This window comes from Trachypithecus francoisi, unplaced genomic scaffold (assembly GCF_009764315.1).
Source record: "Trachypithecus francoisi isolate TF-2019V2 unplaced genomic scaffold, Tfra_2.0 Lachesis_group13, whole genome shotgun sequence".
NCBI classification, from domain to species: domain Eukaryota; kingdom Metazoa; phylum Chordata; class Mammalia; order Primates; family Cercopithecidae; genus Trachypithecus; species Trachypithecus francoisi.
In genome coordinates this window covers 19608425-19617282 of record NW_022681458.1, presented here as the reverse complement: position 1 = coordinate 19617282, position 8858 = coordinate 19608425, and positions in this window count along the sequence as shown.

Sequence of the window (8858 nt, the reverse complement as noted above, 5' to 3'; positions counted from 1 at the left end):
AAAGAATGTTTGAAAAAATGATCTCATGTAGACACCATGCATACAGACAGTGAAGGGAAATGCTATAAAATGTTTTCCTCAATAATGTGTTCAATGTAAACCTTAGTTCCTACACTGTTATTTCCCATAAAAACAAGGATTCGAGTTCAGTGTGAATGTGAATCAGTGAAGACACCCAAGCACTGCTCACTGCTAGGGAGGCAAGCCACTGCTTTTCTCAACACAGCCCAGCAGTCATCCAAACCCTTTTGTACAGAGTAAGTACCTTTCTCAGGGCTACTTTCTCTTGATGGATTTGAAGAGAGGGAGTGCTAGAATCTAGACATTCCCAGGATCAGGACTCAGAAACACATAAACAAAGTCTATGAAAATGACTGGACTCGAAATTCCTGAATGTAGCACAGGGCCTGTTCATAGTTACTTAAGGTGTACTTAATAACTTGAATTGGATCTCACCAACTAATTTGAGGTAACAGTTTTTCCTGCTGTATTTTCTTCTTTGCTATCAAAACAAGTAAAAATGAAAAATTACAAGAAAAAAGGTTTTTTGAAAGAGAAAAGCACTAAGAAACCAGATGTAGAACTTTTAAATAGCTATAAAATGCTTGGTTCATGCAGACACAATTGTCACAGAGCCACGTGATGATGCCACACATGGTATGTGTATAAATCTCTGTGGGTGGTAAGTTTGTTGATACATAATCAAATCTACCTTTATTTAGAGTTCACAGGAAAATTTTCCAACAGAAATCTACTGATTGGCCGCCAAGATCAATTTTTCATTCACCCTTATTTTCTACCTTTAAATAGCTAGAAACAATACAGAAGAAACATTTGGAAACAAATCTTTGAACCACCTTGTCTTCATCAGGCCCTCTGTAATTACACACACTTGGTCAACAATCTCATAATAACTTGAAAAACTCCAAAAGTCAGACATTGTTAATGCCCCTTTTTAGTATTATTTGACGTTACCAACCCTGACCCAGCCAGTGACCCCCATCAATCAATAACTCAGTTATTCTACATTTTCTGAATGAGTCCACCCATCTGACTGATTAAAAATGAATAAACCAAAATCGATGTATTAGTATCAGATAAAAACTGTGTTAGCATGGTCTTTTCAAAATATCCAAATGTAAAACTAACCCCATCATTTTGGAGGTGGAATGGCAGGCTCAACTTTAAAAATGAAAAAATAAAATGGGGTAAGATGAGTGAGCGAGATACCACATTAAGAAATACATTCTGCCGGGCACGGTGGCTCAAGCCTGTAATCCCAGCACTTTGGGAGGCCGAGACGGGCGGATCACGAGGTCAGGAGATCGAGACCATCCTGGCTAACACAGTGAAACCCCGTCTCTACTAAAAAATACAAAAAAACTAGCCTGGGGAGGTGGCGGGCACCTGTAGTCCCAGCTACTCAGGAGGCTGAGGCAGGAGAATGGCATAAACCCGGGAGGCGGAGCTTGCAGTGAGCTGAGATCCAGCCACTGCACTCCAGCCCGGGTGACAGAGCAAGACTCCGTCTCAAAAAAAAAGAAAGAAAGAAAGAAATACATTCTATGCCTCCACAGTTCATCTCTCTATCTAAAGCGGATATCACATCCAGTGCTGCTACACAAGGTAACCTAACCAGTACCAGATTGACCTGACCAATCCACATTAGTAATGATATCTAATTTTCCTACTCACTCAAGAGTATGTTTTTAATTGGCTACATTTTTGAAAGCTTTTACAGAATCAATTCTATCATCTTCAGTGTTTTGGCTACAAGACTGAGGAGGGAAAAACAAAACCCTCCTTTTTAAAAAATTGGAGCATTTCTCATTACGTTTCCATTGTCAAAAACTGAGTTTGAAATTTTAGAAAAGTTGCAAAGAATTACACCAGTCTCATGCATTTCCTCCTTTTATTTAATCTCATTTGCCTCATATAATCATATATCTGCATATAATTCAACAGTGTTATCAAATGGAACCCTGATGACGCTAGGGTAACTATACACTCACAAACATTTCCAGTCTTTGTGTCTGAGGCTCCGTGTGTAGACGTTTACCATTTCCATTTGCGCCAAGTCTTAGTGTATCTGGATCATTGGATTCTAAAAGGAAAATTAAACAGGGATGAGTTCGGAGTCTGCTACTCACTTGATACAAAACCTTAGGCAGGACACATCTTGAATCACAGCTTCTACTTCTATAAATGTTGAGATAAGAGGAAGCTAACTATGCTAGGTAATCTTCAATGCTCCTTCCACCACCAGCAGTCGAGACCCCAAAGATAAGTTTCTTTTCTGTTGTCACCAATCACCTGTAGTTATTTACATGCTTAGCAAAAAAGTCAAGACGGTTAGTTTCACGGCCCCATTCTCTTCCTTGTGCTCCAGCTCCTGGTATCTCTGAATGATTTCCACGCATAGTTCATCAACCCGACGATGGTTCCCTAAACAAAATGTCACACTTAGCTCTTTGAGATTGTTGAATTCATCTTTTTTTTTTAACCACCCCTCTGCTCCCATTTCATAACCTTGAAAATAGCCAGGCGGCCTCCTTGCAATCACTTCAGATTAATTAGCCGCTGTTTATTTGTGAGCGTCAGGCCTCCCTACTACCACCATCTGCTTCTTGTACTCAATGTTTCGCCGTCTATCACTGCTCAGTGTTACCCCTGATGGGGGTGTCTGGCCACCGGGGCAAGGTTTCAGCCAAACTTTAGGTCAGGTTTCTTCATGTTGACGCTCTGAACAAATATTTGTTGAAAAAAAGACTGCATTTTTTGAGAGAGGAATAAAAGTATAGACTCATGTAGAGTTTATGGTTTCTATTAAATTTAATAGAAATTAAAATTTACCTGTTTATATTAACTACCATTGCATCGACATAATAAAGATTAATATAGCATTTATAGTTCTTTTACTATCAGCTGCAATGAATGACGGTTCATAATTGGGCCAAACTTTTACCTTCTTGTCTCCAACTGGCCTTTGTAAATCTGAGAGGAAATTGTGAAATTGACTCTCAAAAGACTTCTTTTACTAGGAGAACACCCCTCAGTCTCTCCAAAGAGTTCCTGAGTGGCCTTTGAGGTGAAAGACACAGCATAGTGGCTGCACACTGGAGGGGAAGGGTCTCTCCAGCGTTCTCACAACAGTTTAAAGTATCCTCTAAGAGGTGCATGGAAGGATGACCCTCAGGAAATGTTAGTCCTGCCCATCCTTAACGTGGCTCATGGTGTCAGTCCAAAAGAATTGCCTTTTCTACTCTCAAGAAACATGAAGCTAGAGTCCTCCCTAAGGGAGAAAGAGGGAGAGAGAAGAAACACTATATACATTTCTAACATTAAGCTTTTAAAATACTTGATGGCTCCATATCTTATCCCCAACCACTGCCCCCCAGATTATAAAACCATTCTGCCCAAAGTTGAAGGACTTAATATTTGCTCCATGTTTTGAGGTATTAGAAAGAAGTTTTCTCTGTAAAGAATCAGGCCTCAACTAGCAGCCAATAGTGATTTTATGCTGCCTTCCAGAGAGCCTCAGCTGCAGCCCAGGAATTCAAACACAAGTGGAAGTGGGAACTCAGCTTGTCTCAATATCAATAAATTGTCCTTATAATAAAAGACAAGACTTGTTTGCCAGACCTATAAGGCAAACATATCTGTTTTGTGTACTGAAGAAAACTGGTCCATGGACAGTGTCACTAAATGAAGGCAGAAGCCTTTCATGCTGGAAAGGCCTAATGAGAACCGAGGGTTGCCTGATTTTACCAAATGCTCTCAGATGCCTGCCTTCAAAAGATTAACTGTTTTGTATCCACCAGCAGATTGCCCCTTTTTAGCTGGTCCTGAAACCTTTTTAAGCTTTGCCAGTCCCCTTGCTGGGGCTTGATACCAAATCAAGACAAGCTGATTGACGCTGATTTGGGGTTTATGCAAACAAAGCAGGAAGAGTGCATTTCCACCTGATTTTTTTTTTTTTTTTTTTGGAAAAACATCTGACCCTGGATAAGCTCATTTATAAGTGGAATCTTGAGGTTTATTTATGTTTGTCAGTTCCTTAAAGAGAAAGAGAGGGAGAAGCTGATTGTCTTTGCTGCACAGTTTCATAAAACCACTCTGAAATGGAGCAAAATGAGTTGTTTCCAGAACAAAAACAAAAACAAAACAAAAAATGTTTAAGTCTCTATATGATCTTGGTAAGTTTGGTTGGCTGGCACGAAGAAAATAATTTAATTAGGAAAATGAACTAGGACATTGCATTAATTTAGTGACTTAAGTATGAAAATTAAAGAGAAACCTGCACATTCTGCACATGTATCCCAGAACTTAAAGAATAATACAAAAAATTTTTTAAAAAGAGAAAAAAATACATCAGCTAGATAAATTTTTTTTATTCATAAAATACACAATTTTCTCATTTTCTCTTTTGAAATCTGGAGAATTTACAAGGGTTAAGCAGGAAGGGCTGACCTTGTTAAAAGTGACAGTCTAAGTTCGCTGTGATAGGTTTATTCTCTTTGCCCGCTTGCCTAAGACATTCTCTTTAAAATTCAACTCTTCTGTATTTCTTCTCTTTTATTAGAAGCATAAAAAGCGGACACCAGATCCCTGAAGTTTAGATCATGATCGTTTATAAGTCTCATCTTGTGAAAGGGCTCCAGTTGGCTAGTGCAGCAGAGTGTCACAGATAGAGCATAGGCTTTGGGACCAAAAGCCCTAATTTAAATTCGGACTAAGGCATTACTTTCTGGTTGACTGCAGGAAAGTGTGTTCAGCTGCAAAATGGAAATAATCATTCTCATCTCAGAAAGCCATTGGGAAGACTAAATGAGGTTTGATTTCATCACTTGTGAGCTGTTACATGGTGCCTGATACAGGCGCCTTCTCTAGGCTCTGAGTTCAGAGACAACAGTGAGGCATGTATTGTTTTCTGTTATTTCACATGGGAGCAAATTAGAGATTCTCCTCTAATCCTCTTTTCCATAAAACTAGTCCATAGATCTTGTGCTCCTCTTCCAGCTATTGTTTAGAAGCAAATAGAGGGGATTTGTCCCCTTAAGTCATAAAAAAAAAAAAAGTTATTGGAGGTGCCCGAGAAACACAATAAGAATATAGTAAATACAGTATAGTATTAGCTAAAATACAAAACACCGAAACAATAATGTTTTCAGTTTTTCCTTTGTCCCACCTTAAGAAAAACAAAATACTAGGAGCAAATTTCTCATGAATACAAAGATACTCAAGTTTCTAAACCCTCACTTCCTAGACTCCTCTAAATCAGTACCTACTTTCAGGCTTAAGCGTATATTATTTTCCCTGAAGGCGGGCACTCAAAATCATATAAGCTTCAAGTCAACACCAAGATCCACCCTGCAAAAAAGTATCTCGAATTAAGTAACCTCGTCTTATGTCTGTTCCCTTTCCATACTGAAGTTTTGGTTCAAATTTTGAATGTGGAATCTGGAATCTGATGTGCAAAGCAAACAAAAGAAATGAGATTGCCTGATGAACTGGCAAACCCTTTGCACTCCAAAAACGCAGTGCACTCAGGGGAATAACATTAGATGACATTTAGGTATTCCTCGCTCAATTATAAAGCACTATTTTAAAACATTCTAATTGACAAATAGCATATACGCAAAAGAGTACACAAACCATATGTGAATAGCTAAGTGGATTATTACATATTGAAGACATCCTTGTAACTCCCACTCATGTCTAAATCTAGATCATTACCGACTCCCCAGAAAGCCCTGCTGTGCTGTCATTTGTGTATCTTCTCAAATGTTTTATTTGAAAAACGTCAACCCTTCAAAAAAGTTGAAATAGCACAAAAAACATCTGCACACCTTTTAGTTAGAGTCGTTAGTTACTTATAGTTGGCCACAGTTGCTAGCTCTTGTGCTCCCCTTCCCTGCTCTCTCCTGTTGAAGTCCTTTAAAAGTATCATAATGAGACAGGAGAATAGGATCTGGAGGCAGAGAACCTAAGGCTGACTGACACTGACTTCCTAGAACTAAATCAAAAGGAAAACCCCAACTTTCCATGCCCAAGTAACAAAAGGACTGGAGGCTCCTCCCTTTGCAACCCACCCCTTTTGTGTGTGACAGATGAAAAATTGAAAGTACCTCTGATTGGTCTTCTCCCATAACAAATCAGGCTGGTCGTGGGCCAAGTCTTTGTATAGGAGACTATACGTAGGAGTATAACTTTGCAGGGGAGTAATTTCAGCCCCTCATTGGTCACTTTCCACAACCAATCCGATGGTTCCATAGGGTGTGACTTTGTAACTTCACTTCAGTCTCCGATTGGTCATTTTCCACAATCTATCAGACGGATTGTGGGCCACTACTTCATTTACATAGGGTGCGCACCAAGTAACCAATGGGAAACCTCTAGAGGGTCAGGAAATTCTGTAACCAGGCCCTTGAGCCACTTGCTCAGCCCACTGCCACTCTGTGGAGTGTGCTTTCGTTTTCAATAAATCTTTGCTTTTGTTGCTTCATTCTTTCCTTTCTTTGTGCGTTTTGTTCAATTCTTTGTTCAAAGAACCAAGAACCTGGACACCTTCCACCGGTAACAATAACCTTACTCCTAACCTCACTCCTAAAAATTACATATATTTCCAAAAAGCAGGCCACTCTCCTATATAATCATTATTATGATGAATGTTGATTCAGTGACATTGTCTAATAACAAATCTATATTTACATTTCCCTGATTGTCCCCAAAACTTGCTTTATAGTTCTTTCCCTGTCCAGGACTCAATTAGTATTTCTGTATTACTTCTGGTTTTTATGTCTTTAGTCTTCTTTACTTCTGAAACAGTCTCGCCAGCGTTTTCACCTTCAGGGCAGTGAAAACATAAACAGTCTTACCGAATGTCCCAGAACTGGGTTTCAAAAGTGGATCTTCTGTTTTTCTTTGTTATTGCTTGTGTTTATTTCTATACCTGAGGATGGTTACTTCAAATGTTACCGGCAAGACAAGCCATATAATTTATGGGAGCTGTGCACAATGGAAAGACAAGGCCTCTTGCTCAAAAGGCAGGTGGAAATTGTTACTTAGGATCCTAAAACAGGCAGGGCACAATGGCTCACACTTGTAATCCTAGCACTTTGGGAGGCTGAGGTAGAAGAATCATGTGAGCTCAGAAGTTCAAGACAAGCCTGGGCAATATGGCAAGACCCCATATATATACAAAATTTAAAAGAAATTAGCCAAGCATGGTGTCACATGCTTGTGCTCCCAGCAACTTGGGAGACTGAGCAGGAGAATTGCTTGAGCCCAGGAGGTTGAGGCTGCAGTGAGCTATCATTGTGCCACTGCACTCCAGCCTGGGTGATGGGCAAGACACTGTCTTAAAAGAAAAGAAAATATATTAACATATAAAGCTTTCACCTTTAAAAATGTTTTCTTACTATAAAACATAATGGGCTGGTGGTACTATATGAGTACTACTGAAAACTTAAGAAATTGTGAAAAAAATCTGCTATTGTAATTTCAGGCAATACAATAAATACTAATAAACTCAATACTTTATTAATAATAAAGCTAATATGATAACTTGATTGGTCATAAAATGTTTCTGGCTATATTTTCTGCCTAGTCACTTATTAGGCCAATTAAATGTATGCTTTTAGCAACCTCATCTTCAATAAAATTGACAGCAGTCTTTCTTGGCAAATGAAAGATCTTAAATGATTTTTGATAATTTTAGTTTTCAGAAGGATATTTCTGAAGCAACTGTTACTGGAGTTATTGAGTATTTTATGGACTGTGAGAACATTAGGAGAAATCTTTAATAAATTATTTTGAAACACAAATTTTGGTATATCTATAGCTGATGATTCTTGAGATATAATTTTTCTAAAATGTTTAACTCACAATGTTTTACACAAAGCAGTTTTGTGTAAATGTGAATTTAATTTTAAGTATACATTTATACAATGGCATTGTAATGTTTCCTCTGACAATTTGTAATTTGTGGAGGTCATATAAGAAACCGAAAGTAGCTTCATGATTCATGTATAATTCAAACACCTGTTTACAGGTTATATCACTGTAGCTTCAATTACAAGAAAATATTCATCTTAAAATTGTTTTCTTGTTAATAGTTGGTTCACCCCAAACTTCATATGAAAATAGGATTGTTTTCCATCAAATGTGATGATCTTTAAATTTCATTTCTGTTTGTAAGATTGTGGATATTTGGTTTGCAATGCTGTAGTGGTTTTCAAACCCAGTACTATATGTACACACACACACACACACACACGTAAAAATTGTGTCAGAGAAACAATTATCTTATTTTATTTTATGTTATGGCATACATATGCAGGATGTGCAGTTTTGTTCCATCGGTAAACGTGTGCCATGGTGGTTTGCACGCATTAGCTCTTTTTCCTGATGCTCTCCTCCCTGACAGGTCCCAGGGCGTGTTGTTCCCCTCCGTGTGTCTGTGTGTGGAGAAAGAATTTTGTAAAAATCCATAGACAATAGAAGTTGACTGCATTATTTATCCTATTAGATAAAACTGATATCATATTTCCCTGTACTCCATTAAAAAAACAAGAATTATGATGAATATATACATGGATATATTCATACTTACATTATCAAATAAAAAGGAAAACATCTCACAAAATAGGTCAATGAATTTCCCACTGTGGATAGGAGCTATGAGGCCAAATGCAGATGTATTTTCTTAGCCTAATTTTTGTTTGCAATATGAAGTGCTTCTTTCACATTAAGACATATGAGGCAGGAGAATGGCGTAAACCCGGGAGACGGAGCTTGCAGTGAGCTGAGATCCGGCCACTGCACTCCAGCCTGGGCGACAGAGCGAGACTCCGTCT